We start from the raw sequence: 16675 nt of genomic DNA on the forward strand, positions 1-16675 counted from the left end.
ATTGACAGTCGTACTGAAAAGTGATGTGTTATACTGTTGCTGTTTAGCCGAAGATGGATCCTAAAGAATATGATTGAAAGGCATTTTATACAAACAGTGGACAAATGGAAGATGTCATTCTGTGACATCCTAATGGCTGTCTACACTGAATCTGAAGGCAGCATCGGCACCGCAAAGAAAAACAACTTAACTATAACGACAGCAACAATAATTGAGTTAGTAACTTGGTATCTAACACATTGTAGTTAAAAGAACAGAGAAATTACATTCTGTACGACCGTAGGTGGTACGCCGTATGTAAATACTTTGATTTATGAATTGGGCAAGTTGACAGTTTTATTCAAGGTATTAGCATAAAGCATACTTATTGCCCCTATCCTGTGTCGTGTCCTTGCTATATGGACTCTTGAGGGAGTAATGTTTCTGCAGTTGTGATGAATTAAAGCCAAACACTGTAGCTGCCATCATTATTGTGATGCTCAGCACTTGGGGTAGTTCGTTATTGACATCGTCCACTGTGTAGAACAGTGACTGAGGCAGAACAGTGATTATGTATTTCAGTAGTTTCCACTACTAAAGTGTAATTGCAAATATGTGGTATGATTTTTTTAAGGCTTGTAATAGATCAAGATAAGTGTGTTTTTGTTTTCTCTGCACATATACTGGTTAGTGGATATGATCTTGTTGGTGTGAGAGAATGCCCTTTAGTGCACAGAATATATATAAAAAGGGCCTCTGATCTTATCCTTGTGCCACAAACACAAGTCTTAAAGATACTTTTCATGTCAGCGTATGTTGGACTCATCTCAAATGTCACATTCTCAACAGAGAAACCACCCCAACATGTTGATCTCGTGCCAGGAGAGATGTACTCGCAGTCTGGAACAAATAGTGAAGCCAGTGTAACCATAAGAAGCAATGTTTCCTTAAATCAGGATATATTTGTTTTCACAGTTGTTTGAAAATACTATTAGAAATGAGCAGCGGTCTGGAATTCGTTCACTGAAGAACCGTCTCAACATCCCATTCATACTTCTGTTGAAGGTCTCCGTGTCTTCCTTGCTCAGATCATTTTGAGTACATTATTTAGCTTTTTGGTAAATGTTAATTGGCGCTTTTGTGGGAAGCTGTGAACCGAAGTTGTAACTGCTTTGAACTAAAATTCGAACAACTTTGGTTCACAGCTGTAATCGGAGTACATGGAATTAAATGTTCTTCGCAAATTTCCAATTTAGTGTAAAAACTGTTGATTTCCGACTAATTCTACTAGACATCAACTAAGAGCAGTAGACTTTGTGACTCCTGTTAATATTTCCTCACAAGAAGGTAAGTTCTAAACCTACTTTCAAAGATTTTAATATCCCAGTGGTTTGTGACGCAGATTACAATCATAGAAATGTTAACCTTGATTTAATGAATCACTTTGTCCATTAAAACAAGGGCAATCTAAACAGGTCACGTGTAAATGTTCTTCGACTTACATATCAGTGAACCATCTGCAACTCCCCAAACCACCACTCTTGTTTAGCAATTGCTAAATGGACTGAATATTAATGTCATTATCTCAAGGTTTTGTTTTAACTTTGGATGCTAATCACACATGCATAAAACATGTTCTGTCCATTTTAACCTTTAAGCTGATTAAAAATTAATACTGAACTTCAAGCATCAACTGGTAATGTGACAGGAAGCAGTCCTGTTGTTCTTTTTCATATAAAATTCTTGCAGGTACAGCAACTCATTGTAGGAGGTGATTAGTGAGAGTGGAGATAACGCCAAATCTCACAGAGGTGACTTCAGGTAAAAGACAAAAAAAGAAAAGTCAAATTAGCTTTTCAGCCTGACTGGGCTGAATTCATATTTTTCGAGAGCTCGGCAGGTGAGGGGGGTAAGAGACAGGCATAAAGGAATGCAGGCAAGGCTAATTTAACTGAATGGAGAGCAGTTATCTCTAAAATGCAATTCCACCTGTTTCTGATGTCCTCTTGTCTGTTAGACTCATCTTCAGAGTTTCTGACCTTCATGACAGGACAAAGAAAGATTAATTGTACTTCACCTTTCCTTGAAACTCACTGTATGGTACATCATTCTGCACAGTTTGTCTTTTTTTATATATACTGAGACGTACACGGGCAAGTTGTGTTTCTATGAGTATGACAGCTCATTTTTGGAAGAATTATATAAAAACATTTATTTTACATGTTTATTTTGTAACATAATTTTCATAGAAGCATACCATGAAAACAATTATATTTATCACTGCATGTAAAGAAGTGGCACCCCACTATATGTTGTTTTAGTCTTCCTTCACAATGCAGATATTATTTTCATAGGTATTCGATTAGAATTCATTGATTTGTGATGTAAAGCCTGCATTCCTAAGAGCAACATGGTGCATTATGTAGTATTTTGAGTATATTTAAACACATTAATATGATAAATTAGATGGAAATCATTTATAACAATTAAGTCTGAGTTGAAAGTCATTGGCTCTTTTGTACTTTTTCACCATTTTAACACTTTTTAGTTTTTTAAGCAAATGAAAATAAAAGTTAAAGAATGACATGACAACAGAAACATTATTACAAGACTCAGAGGAAGCACTGGAATATTAATTTATTTTGACAGCATCATGTTTTTCCCCAAGGGAAGCCCTGTCTGTTACATTAAACTGGATAAGGGCGTCTGCCAAGCAATAAATAATACTACTAATAATAATAATATAATAATCCACATATTATCATATCCATGTAAACACTTGACAGGAAAGGCCTTTGAGATTGTTTATTTATTTGTTTGTTTGTTTGTTTGTTTGTTTATGATGATGATCAGAAAGAAATTGCTATACTAGATATTGTAAAGTATTCTCAAAATTGTGCCAATGAACAAATACTGAGGACTTAAAAATAGAAATTTGGCTGCGTGTGGGGGGGGCATGTGTGTCTGCATGTGAGCCGAAAGTCCTTGTTCCTTAATTTAAATATATTATCTGGACAAACATGTGTGTGTGTGAAGACAAGAGGCAAAACAACAAAACCAAACAAAAGCTGCCTGGCAATTGTATTCACCCCATGAAGCATTTGAAACCCACACCTGTTTTAAAGCAAATCACTTGAATAATGGATCAGCCCAGGGTAGGACGGCGCTGTCTAACTCTGTTTTATTGAAGAGGCTAATTTATGTATTGACAGCTGTGGTTTTAAGGCAGCCCGGTGGGAATTCTCCTGCCATCCTCGGGAATCGGTTACCAAGAAGAAGAGAGAGGTGGTTACTAGGAACGGCGGGGCCTCCCTAAAGAATACTCCTTATTGCGACTGCTAATACATTATAAATTAATTATCCATGGTTCACAGCTGAAGTTTCTTTAATCTCTCCCTTTTATTTGACTAAACTGCCTACTTTTCATTTAACCCCCCCCCCCCCCCCCCATCAAAATGTAGGATTTGTAATTTCAGTTGATACCTACCTGGGGAATTGTTGCTTCTAATCGCAGACGGATAACACAGCGAAACGGTGCGAATTAAGTTTTCCTGCGTTCTCCAAAATGCAAAATGTGTCAAAATCCATATACCTGTATATGTATTAAGAATCATAAGAAAGTGTCTAATTGAGAGGAGGCCATTCACCCCATCGTGCTCGTTTGGTGTCCATTAATAACTAAGTGATCAAGGATCCTATCCAGTCTGTTTTTGAATGTTCCCAAATTGTCTCTTCAGCCACATCGCTGGGGAGTTTGTTCAGATTGTGACACCTCTCCTGTTTTCGGTCTTGAATGCCTTAAAGCCCAATTTCCATTTGTGTCCCCGGGTGCGTGTGTCCCTGCTGATCTGGAAAAGCTCCTCTGGTTTGATGTGGTCGATGCCTTTCATGATTTTGAAGACTTGGATCAAGTCCCCACGTAGTCTCCTCTGTTCCAGGGTGAAAAGGTTCAGTTCCTCAGTCTCTCAGTAGGACTTTCCCTTCAGACCTGGAATAAGTCTGGTTGCTCTCCTCTGAACTGCCTCTAGAGCAGCGATATCTTTCTTGAAGTGTGGAGCCCAGAACTGTCCACATTATCCAGATGAGCTCTAACTAGTGCATTGTACAGTCTGAACATCACTGCCCTTGTTCTCAATTCTACACTTTTGACAAAATACCCTAACATTTTATTTTACTTAGGACAGTTTGGGTTGATATTGAACATCTGGAAATGATCTGAGTGTGATATGCTGGTGGAAAATGGCTACTGCCTTCTGCCCAAAGCATGACTTGGGTTCAGTGTTGGATCAGCCAATCAACACTGAAACAGGCAGTTTGTGATATCCTTGTGTATGTTCAAGATATCTTTGGGCTTAAAATAATATCAAGTTTTCATACTTTCACCTAAACAATTGGGTCTTATCACCAATCATATCAGGAAATTTAAGATCAGACTAGTCCTAACACACAGATTCATACCACAGCAACAAAACTGCGTGAATGTGTGAGGCATCGATAAGAATGATCCTGGTGTAATATATAATTTAGTCAACTTTCTTTGTCTTGTTTCTCTCCTGACTATTTTACTGCTGGACAATTCCAATTAACAGTTTCCTTATCTCTCCGAGTTCTCTCTGAAACTTCTAACGCCAGCAGAAAGTTAGCAGCTGAAGAACTCTGGCTGAAGCGTTGTGACAGGTTTAATTCTACACAACAATAAACAGATTATAAAGTGAGCGCTTGAGCGTTTGTCACCCTGACTAATGCGCTGTCAGTCAGCGTGAGACTTTTCAGCGGCCCCCACCACGTCGCTGTGATATCAGTGACACTACCTCAGAGCTGTTCGCTAAGCCCCCCAAATCCACGGAAGATGCCAAGTCTTATCAACTCGGTATCTGTTTCTCAACAAATGAAGCTGATCAGGGAATTTAGGAAGACTTTGACTCTAGCCCTCTCTCAGTTGCTTGTGTGTGAACAATTGCTCTGGTTACAAAATCAATGTCTTTCTCATGACATTTTCCTGTTATTTGGTAATAATTCAGTATTGGATGAGTCCTAAATGCCAATCACCCATGACTAGGGTGCTTTATGTATATTTTCAACACATGCTGACTCTATTTTCCAAACTAAAATGGGTTAAAATGTTAGTTACGCATTCCTAGAATCTTACCTTATCTTCTAAGTCTTACAACTATTTTAACAGCTCACTTATAGTCTTTTAAAAAGTATATAAAGAGATTTAAATTCTGCCTGCGATATAACTGCCATCCTGCAGGGATTCATTAATTTAAGTTGTGTAAAGTTAGAAAACATTTAGCAGACTTTCTATCTTCCTGAGATCGGCTACAGACTGTTAGGGCGAGCGAGGTAATGGTATAGTCCTCACAATTCCCCAACTCTCTGATCTCTCCAAGCATGAAAGGGCTCAACTGGTCTATCAAGCAAAACATCTAAGCATTGGTAAACAGTCTGGGGAATTGAGTGTCGAGCGGAAGACCTGTGGATTGGTCTTTCAGCGAACGCGAGTCTCGAAATTCCAAAGGCTGCAATTAAAGCCAAAGGGGGGATTTCGGGGAATCCAAAACGCTCCTCTGAAATGAACACTGAAAATGTAATTTGCTTGGAATACATCGAGGCCCCGCTGCAGTGGAATAAAGCGATCCGTGACATTTTATTTCTCTTTATTCTTCTCTTCGCCAGCCGGAGAAGAAAGGTGGGGTCCCAGCACAGTTTTGAACACCACACGGCACACTTCAGTGGCGCACTCACAGAAGTATTTTAAATTGTTGTAAAATGGTGACATTGATGTTTAATAGATGAAAGGGGTCACGTTGAGATACAGCAGCAACATTAAAAAGCAATCAGCATTGAAATGGTATGTATCAAGCAGTGTCACTGGCATATTGACACTTAATTGGTGTGGACGTCTGGCTTTGGAGTTGGGTTTTGTCGTTATTTTTTCTTCTGAATCACATAAATATCACACATCATGGTAATTGGTGTATTGTCCTCAAATGAAACCTACCTCATTCTCCCCCGTGTTGTGTAGCTTAACAGCATGGCACAGTATTATCATCAGACGAACTTGGTGGTGTTAAACACGGCACATATACCAAAAAAGTGTTGTTTTTTCAGTAAGGGAAGAGGTATAACCCCTTCTGTGAGAAGAATAATGCATTGTCATCAGGGCAATTCCACGAGGGAGTAAAACTGATGTGTGTTATTTGTCACATTGGAACTGTTACACATTTTTCATTTGTTGCTAAATATGAAAATCATGGACTGCATTTTCCATGAAATCCTTTCGCGGAGCAGATAAATACTACTAAACTCTTCAGTGCAGAATTAGCTCGGACATGTTTTCACGTCAAATCAGCTGCCCAACTAGCAGCAGCTTCATGTGTCAGTCACGGGAAAAACATTCACATTTCTTTTGTGCCGTTCATTCTGCCCGGGTGGTTTATAGAGCAGACAAATGATTTCGAATCCCAGTCCGATCCATTCAACACTTCAAACAGACATTCAAAAGGACAGACTTCAGTACTGTACCCCTTCACACAGATCCAAAATGACAGTTCCTAGCTGGTATCTGAAGAACTACTTTATATCAACTACTTTGACTGTCTTGGTATAACCCAAACATGAAATATTACACAACAGATGGCCTCTCAAGTAAGTTTAAACACCACCACTAAACTACTTTTTTAAGTGTCAACGTGTAAAGTGGCACTGCTCTGGCACAATAGTCAGGGATTAGTATTTCTCCTTCACTGCGCAGAGTCACACCGATATTGTATTTTTGGGTAGGGTCCATAAATTAAAATTCAAAGCTGTAGCTGAAGATGTGGAACTGAATTACAGCTTCCAGCAGGTCAGCGGTGAACTGGTTTAATTACTGTGGCTGTGGCGAAGACGCACACTGACAGCTCGACGGCAGCCCGCTGTTCGGAAAGCAACAGTTAACGAATTATATAACACTGACAATCTCGGCACCCGAAAATAACTTTCTGAATACCTTCCCTGTATCATCCCAAATAACCATTATGCAAATGCCTCCGCTAAATTGATGGTCCAGATGAGTGTGCATTAGAAGTGGTAATTAGAAACAACACTATGTTGGATTTTAAAATGACTTCTAGCTGTGCTTTGTTGGCAGTTTCTTGCACCGGCTCTTCGAGCAACTCCCCTGCATTATCTCAGCACGGCACATGATGAATTGATAGATAAATAAAGAAGCATGAATGGTGCAGATTCATTGACTATGTGGAAGCCTCTGTAAGCTGTTTCCTACTTATACTGAGACTGAGGGACCTGAACCTTTTCACCCTAGAACAGAGGAGACTACATGGGGACTTGATCCAAGTCTTCAAAATCATGAAAGGCATCGACCACATCAAACCAGAGGAGCTTTTCCAGATCAGCAGAGACACATGCACCCGGGGACACAAATGGAAATTGGGCTTCAAGGCATTCAAGACAGAAAACAGGAGACACTTCTTCACACAGAGAGGCGTCACAATCTGAACAAACTCCCCAGCGATGTGGCTTGAAGAGACAATTTGGGAACATTCAGAAACAGACTGGATAGGATCCTTGATCACTTAGTTATTAATGGACACCAAACGAGCATGATGTGTCGAATGCCTCCTCTCGATTGGACACTTTCTTATGTTCTTATTGTGAGGAATGGGTTTCCCCTCGGTCACGTATCACAGAATATGTTGTGGTTTTGTGTGGCAGGGGTAAAGGAAATTAAGTCTCTAACATGACCTTGATATATTGGCGTTGTGTAGTTACTTGTCAGTTTATGATGTCCTCAGCTCACCTGTCCTGATGATGTCACCGGAGTAAAGAAGTCCCCCTCTGCTTTGTCCAGTGGGAGTCTTTCTGGTGATGGTTTAGGGTGCCGTGTTTCTGACGGTCTCCTTGTCCAATATAATTTTGCATTACATTGGATTCTGTTTCATTGCTCTTTAACGTGTCTCACAATTAAAGAATATGTTCGGAAAATACAGGAACACGCAGAACATACCTGCCTTGAGGAAGCGCCTATTTTCTTTTCTGATAATCTTTATCATATCAAACAGATTAGCGATCTTATCACCCGTTCTCCATATAAAACGAATGCAAGGCTATGTATGTATTGATTTTTTTTTTTTTTCAGTGATGGTCACATATTTTTCTCTGTCTTTCTGTAAATGTTTGAATGGAGCCCAATATAAAATGTTGGATGAATGAAAAGCTGAAAAAAGCGATTCTCTACTCGAAAGCATCAAAAGGACTGAATCCAGCGGCTGCCCTTTTAAAAAAGTTGATTACTCAGCCACTTTGAAGAACAGCCTGAAATTGATTATGTTTGAAAGGGATTTCAGATACAAGATGTCACTGAAGTCTAAGATATTATTTAAAACATATATTGGGTTTCACATCAATACTAAACTAATTTGTTTGCCGTGAAATGAAAGCAGTAGAAATTGATGTAACACACTGTAAATGGCTTAATACATTGGATGTGTTTTTTATCTTAATGTTTTTGTTTGGGGCCATAACTCAGCTCTTACTATCCCCCCCCACTGCCGAAAAATAAATCTGCAGGAGGTTGATGATGATCTGATGTGATCCTGAGAGCGGAGGTGTATCGTTGCACTTAGCAGCCATACATGTAAAATGCACGGGCCCTCTTTGCAGGATGATACCCAGTGTGTTTCCAGGTGGATATATCGGATAAAATTTTCTGCTTGCAAAGTTAATGTTCGTCCTTTTTTAAATCTTTCATCAGGGCGACTGTACACACTACAGTTTCGGCAAACAAATGAAAACTGTCAGGTTCTCCCATTGTTGTACCAGAGACAGCAGCTCACCTTACTTTCCGCTCCGGCTGCGGGAGTGTATCACTTGTTTGTGCGACTTGATGCTTTTGTAATGATTTATTAAATCTCTGGCTCGGCTCCGACGGAAAGCTGCAGCATGTCAAAAAGCACTGGGTTAAAAGCTCCATTTGCGACCAAAACACACTTGACTACAACTAAGTCAAAGTTGACCTGAATTTTTAATTTATTATCGGAGACGTACGAATGTCGCTCTCACCCCAGACCTCTCCTGCTCTCCTGCAAGAGCATCCGCTGTGACACATGTTGTTTCCACATGAAGGAGCTGCGAGAGCTTACTGACTATATTGTTAATGCCTTTTCACTTTGACAACCGCAATAGCTGGGAGCAGTGCTGGGGAAGAGATTCTTCAGAAGCTTTTAAATTCAACTATTGGAATAAACTTTAAATAGATCTGACATCACAGGATATCTCTCACCTCCTTTTTTTTCCACTTTCCTTGTGTTTTTTTTTTTTTAGTTCTGGCAATCACATCTGCGCGGGGTTTTTTACCAAAGACCAGACACATACTTTTATTTTATTTTTAAAGTAGGGGGGATTCTGCTTGAAGCTAATGTGCTTTCAAGTCAGGTCTTCAAAGCATTGACAACTGGGTGTCCTTGGTTCCTGTCTTGGCACCCTCAGATCTCGTGTACATATTGCCTGGTCTCTGGGCGTCGTGACCCGCACGTCTGTTTGCAGCTTGGGGGAAATTAGAAAGTTGTGCGCCAGATGACACTGCTGACCAGCAATCTGCTTAAAAGTCTGGGTGATAAACGAGTTCATCAAGCAGAGCAATCACCACAGGACATGTCTTTGTCACCGCAGCTCTGCAACAGGCGACTGTTCTGACAAAGGGCCTTCAGATGACAGGCTTCATATGAAAATGCGGTTGGTATCCATGTTTATTACGCATTCGCAAGGCCGCGGCACCTTTTGTTATTGTGCCGTGCAAGCATCTCCACTCAACTCTTTTTATCGTTCTCCTTTTGTAAAACCCTGCTATGTGTCCGCTGAGAAATCTGGCTCAAAAAACCACAGTGTTTCAGGATAATGTTTTTTTTCAGGATATTTTAATCTGCAGTATAACATTTGAAGGTAGCTTCTTTATAGTTAGTCTCCCATCGATCACGCATGTGCTGAAGTGGCTCTTAATCATCGCGGAGCAGATTACGTTCTTATTAGCCGTGTTCAGATATAGGCGTCGCAGGCTTCATCTGACATCTCAGCTGTCGGGGGCCTTGAATGCAGTAAACATGACCCACATTAACCAACCTCAGCAATTCAGAGCCCCGAAGAAGCTCGGAATGGAAAGCCATCTGTCTCGTATTGACCGTATACAATGTAGCGTGCAAAGTTGAAAAGCCTGCGCCGGACGTAGAAAGCCTGTTCTTTTCTCACTGTCCCTCTCCGTCTGCCAACAGGTCTGTGATTTCAGATCAACGAGATGCACAGGACACCGCTTCGTCTCCGGCTGAGGGGGAGGTGACGGCGGGGGTGGGGCGTTTAGGGAGTTTGTCACAAAGAGACATATTAACACTAGCGGTTTGTCTATTACATACTTTCTATTTTCCAAGAATAGCTCGGAGAGCAGATTAATTTGTCAACGCCGTGTCTTTGTCTAACCAATGGTGGTTGATGCTCATTGGAAGAACAATGAAAAATGTCTTTGCTCTGCATTTTGAGCAAAAATCTTTACTTTTTCTCTTTCTTCTCCTCGGCAGCACCAGCAACCTACCAGACAGGCCCTGAAAGACTGCAATTAAATATCATCTTTCTTATTCAGCATCTGCTTTCTGTCGAAGTCTCTTGACAGTCCCCCTTAGCAATCTTCTGAACACACCGACTTGAACTTCTCACTGTTTATTTTTGTTTCTTCTTCTTTTTCTTTTAAAGTATTTTAAGATACTCATCTTCCTACAGGCAGAAGGGCCTCACTTTACGGATTTCTTCCCTGTTTTTAGAGAAACGGATTGAGCTGATTGGACTGTCAGTGCATTTATACACTTGGAACTCGAGATCTACCCCAAAAGCAGATAAATTAGGGAGTTTATTAGCGATTCAATGTACAGTTACAGAGTTGCGAACATTGCCTTGCTTCGAGACGCATACGATTCGAGACACTGACGATGCCTGGCCGCAATGTAGAGATGGGAGATAATCACAGCCTCAGGCCACAGATGGACCACATTTTGGAACTCATTTTGTTTTTTACCTGTGCAGGAGGAACCCTGACTTGAATATTCCTCCTGATGCACTTTACTTCCCACCCCGCCCTCGCCTCCAGTGCATTTTGCAGAAGAATAACCTCTGGCTATTACACACTTTCTGCTGTGTTTCTCTGCACCAATACCAGAGAAGGTCAGATTGAGATTTGTGCATTTTCTGCACGAACCAAAAACGCAGGCATTGCGTTGTCTTTTAGACGATACTGATACTGACAGACTGAATTCAAAATCATACCGTTTAGGACTTGTAGGAAAAGGACTATTATTAGATATTTTCTCATTTAGATATTAGTCCATTAAAGTGACACTTTGACAAGCTCAATCAAGCTCCATAAACTCTGCTTTGATGCCGCATAAAGTATGTAGTCACTCTAATCTTAACATTACATTTCACTATCTCCCTGCTTCCTCATTCGACCACGCTGTGCAGTGACAATACCACGGTTGTGCAGCTGGCTTAGCTTGTGTCCCACGTACAGTAAATCCTATTAAAGCTATCAGCTTTTGAAGCACACAATCGGAACATGCAAATTGTTTGGCTCCTGGCAAGATAGTACTGTAATGAGAGAGGGAAGAGTACACATAATGAACGAAGTTACTGTCTTCCCGGTTCGCGGCTTAAATGTCACCCAAAATGTCTTGGGCTGACTGTGTGAAAGCTCCCGGAACTGCATCACGGGAGTGGTGCATTCTGGGAAGGGGTAAGCTTTTACCTGACGTCTGGGAGGGAAGCTGCGCTGAATCGGAGGTTGAAAACTGATGCTGTGTTGCCTTAGTAACCAAAGTCTTAGTGTGCACTTTAGAGTTGACACCTTATACTCTGATCGGTCTGGCTTATGATCTGCTGCTGCTATTTTCTATGCCTGTCTTTAGGACATTCCTCAGTTTGTTCATTCTATATATTATAATAATCTTGATCCCAAGTCTTCTCACAGACAGGTCTCTCTTTTCTGAGTAAGCAGATAAAAGTTTCACCTGGCTGTGTTGTGAATATATATCTGGTGTACAACATGACATCAGACTGGGAGGGGAGTGTCCAGGAATCCAGATGCACAATATAGCACTGTAATGCTTCATGCTGGGAAACTGGTATGAAAAACGCATGGAGAGAGAAAGTATTTTAAAGGGGTAAGCCTTGCCTTTGTGCTCAACAACCTGCATTATGACACAAACTTTAAAAAGTAAAACTAATGTAATTCATCTCATTTTCAGTGTGCTTATATGGTGTACTTTTAAAGGCCAGGGCTGTATTTCTGTCATCAAACTGGTTGTTGAAGATTTAGGCAGAGCATTTATACTTTGCAGGTCACAATTGAGTGATGTGTGAGATGTAACCATACATTCACGCACATTTTACACTTTTAAATATACTGTATTGCACTGTATTATTGCAAATCAATATGGATTAAAAACTAGACAATGCAAAGGCAAGGAAAACATTGGCATATTTTTTAAACACGTGCCTTCACAGACCCTACATTTGCGCAAGTCTTGGACCATCTATTAACTGTAAAAAGCACAGTAGTTGAGTCCAGAAACACAGATCGTTTGTGAGTAGAAGAATAATCATCTCTATCAGATGCACTAGAACTGAAGACAAAATGCTGGTGTCGGATAAATCACCCGTTAAAGAGAACTAATGGGCTCTTCTGCAGACACGTTGGAGAACCACCTGTTGTGTCGCCGCTCCTGTTTGCCCGTCTCCTATGGGATGCTGAGGTCTTTTTCATGGATTAAGCTCAGAAAATGCCAGACAGATGCAAATCCTTCTAACGTTTTGCTTTTGTCTTTGTTTACAAAAAAACAACCATTGGGGACAAAGCTGTGCAATTCTGCCCTTTGATCCAGAAGTTCCCCGAGACTCCTCACTTCCAAGCTGTCACTTCGGTGGAAACTCGGGCTCTGCGGGGCCTGGGGGAGCCCGCCATAGAAAATGTTCCCTGCGAAAAGGTAATGCCTCTCAAGGCGCCACACAGAAAGGACACCACACTCTCCGGGAGCCTTTGGCAATGTCCTACGCCGCGGCACAACATGCAGGTTAAATGTCACAGTCGATTATTCTAATTGGAGTTTGAGAGAAGTTGCGTGACTCTTCCCCAGAGCTTTTTAGGTATACGTAGCCTCGTATGGTTCCTCAGCTCTGTTCCCACAATAGCACTTCAGTAGTGGTCCAGTTCTTGCACAGGTACAGGAGTCTCGTTGTGCCACACGCTTGGGGATTGAGGGTGATTTGCAACACGCTAATGTGGAAAAACACAATTCCAAAGATAATTTGGGAATACCTGTGTCCTGAGCAAAAATGTTCCTTAGTTCCTTGGTCAGGGATTTATGTGTATTTATGTCTTTGGTCAATCAAAGTGCTTCATGTGCATCAACCTGTTTCGTATCATGAAAAAAACATCTATCAATATTTCCTATTGACTGTTATTTCCTAATAAGCGCAATAGCATGTTCTGTATCTCTTTTTAGCCTACCTACAATTTTTAGCTGTGCTTTTTTGAAACCTGCCCTGTTTTTAGCAGTGAGAGGGGGAAAAAAAACCTGATAAAAGTAGTGACTAACTCTTGAGATCCACCTTGGTTTTGATTAATTAAAAATTATAATTAACTCAGTAAAGACTGTAATTAAAGTTTAATTTATCCTCCTCGCAGACGCTTGTAATTGACCGAACATTGTTGGCTCTTGTGTCATGAGTGTTGTGTTACACGAATGTGCTTCGCCACCCCAACGACTGAGTGACGCACACGCGCGCACTGCGAGAGAAAAAAGGGAAAAAAGAATTAGAAAACTTGCAATTAATGATGCAAGTAATTGTTTGATATCTTTTATATGCACACAATTATACACTTGCATAATAGGATGAGCTCCTGTGTTGACCTATTACTAAAATAATGGGGTCACACTCTACTTTAATATTTGACAAACATCTGCACAGACAACCAATTTCCTCCTAACTGATTTGATAATGCACACAACTAATGGCACTATAAATGTGATGCTACTGTTTAATGAGGTCTAGTGGTGTTAATAGACATTAGTGCACAGGATAGAGGGGGTGGTGGGATCTGAGGAAAGAGTAACTGAGAGAAACAATGGATAGATATGATTGTTAATTTCCCTCGGGGGTGGCAGGGTGGGTTGGCGCTGTTTATTGTTGTCTTTGAGCCATGTATTGATGCATTCTAATAAACTACTTTGCAAGTGCAGTATCATTATTTCACTTAGAGCACATCATATATATTACATTGTAATTTCAAGGTAAAATGAGCTGGGCATATTTACACATTAATGGCGCCATAAATATACTTTAATACTGTCTATAACATGGACCATATGAGCTGGAATTACAAAAGACATTACTCTCAAGAAAGCTGTGCACCTATAAATACCCAGTTCTCTCTGATTGCACAGTAATCTGTGCCCTGAAACAAGAAAGCTTTACTTATTCCTTTTATTTGACTTGATTTAAAAGGGTCAAGAACAGGTCTGCTTCATAGTGTCTCTGATTAAATACTGTTAGTTAGTTTTTTTCATTTTTTTTTTTTTGTTAAAGAGTGAGAGTGGGAGAGAAGTCTGATTTAATTTGATAATATGACCGTCGTTTCATACATCATCCATTTGGCATTAATAGAGAGTTCTTTTTACTCTCGCTCATCCATTGCTCATGCTTTGAATAGTGGAGGGAGCTAAGCGGCAGATAAGTGTCATGGATCACTTACACAATGACCTTTGCAGGATCGCTCACTTAGAAAGATAGGTGAGACACTGAGAGGGTGCGGAAACTTGTCAGAGATTCATGTCTGTGGCCTTTCACCAAAACCGTAATCCGACTGGCTGTTCCTCGCGCTGTTTGTGCCCGTTTTTCCCCACAGGAGCACGACAAAACATTCCTCTTCTGTTTTCACTCAACCACTTTTGAGCCACTTTCTAGCACGCCGGCCTGGTGAATTGAAGATTCAGCTCCAGGGAAAGCAAGACTCAATGGCACTTGGCACTGAAGATGACCGTTGAAAGGATTTATCAATGGGCAGAGCCACAAAATACTAGGGCTGCACAACCTCTCTAAACCTCAAATGATCATCAAGTGTTTTCTCTAGTAGAATCTGATGAGGCCCTGCATGTTTTTCTTGTGGATATAGTTCAGTTTTGCACATTTTATGCTTCCATCCATCCATTTTTTTTCATTTTCATTGACTCCTTATAGCTTTAAGCAACATGAAGTTGTTATATACTTTTTAATAATCTTGAAGCAGTATTCTTATTTTCAATAACATCTTTACATTGTACAGTGCCCTTATATGGTAATTTTATCATTTGTTTTCTTGTCTGTTTGTGTAGGTCATTGACAGTTTATTACACATCTGAAATAAATAATCCGTGCATTCTGGGTAGTGGCTCATGTTGTGGTTTGCTTTACAGCATCTGGGAGAACACGTAACATTGCAGTGAAGCCAGTGAAAGCTTATTTCTTACCACTAAAAAAAAAAAAAAAAAACGTTCCCTTTACCTTTTTACCTCCCTGCCTTCTTCGATTTCCCTCAGGCCTTCTAAGTTATCCTTTCATTAATTTCACCATTTAACAATGTCCTCTGCTCCATTCAGCAATTTCGCTTACTAGCATAAGCGTATAAGAAAGAAAATACATTTTCTTACATAACTAGCTGATAAAGCCATCTATTTCACCACTTTTTTCCCCTTTTTCTCTCTACGCTGAGCCAGATTGCATGGATCCACGCTCAATTTGCAGCTGCTTTGCAAGAAAAAAGCACATACAGTATATAAATATATAAACTGGGAAATTGCAATCCAGAACATGAAAGCATTCCCTTCTATTGATTTGTGAGAATATTTTTTTTTGTAATGTTATGGTGGAAGCTTAGTGAAATAGGAGCTTTCTCTGAGATATATATAAACTGAAATTGAGTGAGCTGCTTTCTTGGGGGTAACAGGAGCGTACATGGCTTAAAGACAAACTACATTTAATTTCCATAGATTAAAAAATATCTTCGTACCTTGCAGAAGTTATCGCACACATCTCTCCTAAACCTCTGGCCCACAACTGCTGGATAACGCCTAAAGCAAGCATTTTGTATCGCAAAATGATCAAACATAAAATGTCTTGCTTGGTGATTATTCAATCAACTTTTTTGAAGACTCGTGCCACGACCCAATTAACAACCAACACTGCGAAGCTCGGAAACTAAAATACGAAAGTGGAACGTGAAGCCATTCCCATCGTATTTGCTCACGCAAACTAATAACGTAATAAATTAATAACGTTTCACTAATTTAAAAATGTGACATTGGTTCAAAAACACAAGGTGGGTTTATAAAGACTGTATGAAATTACAGTATCAGTTTGAAGAAGCTCCAAATGGTGGCGATTATATAGTGCTAATTGGGCAATGAGTCATGAAGTATCTGCTGATTCACTGGGACACTTCTGTTCCGGAGATGTTAATTAAGGATTACACACCCGTAGGAGGGAACGGACGCTCGGTGAGGTTGTGCAGAACATTTCTAACATTAGCGACGTTAACGTTGTGCACTCAAGAGAAACAGGTGAGACTAAAATAAATCAGGCCATTCACAACTTAGATTAGCACTGAGGTTCGACTTCT

The 16675-nt window shown here is 40.3% G+C and overlaps 1 protein-coding gene across 2 annotated transcripts in view; it reads left to right on the plus strand.

The window, feature by feature from the left end:
- The window catches only part of LOC136713830 (immunoglobulin superfamily member 21), a 193712-nt gene that overhangs the window by 88594 nt on the left and 88443 nt on the right, over nucleotides 1-16675 (plus strand). The window lies entirely within an intron of this gene.

Source organism: Amia ocellicauda, chromosome 18 (genome assembly GCF_036373705.1).
Source record: "Amia ocellicauda isolate fAmiCal2 chromosome 18, fAmiCal2.hap1, whole genome shotgun sequence".
In the NCBI taxonomy this organism is placed as follows: Eukaryota; Metazoa; Chordata; class Actinopteri; order Amiiformes; family Amiidae; genus Amia; species Amia ocellicauda.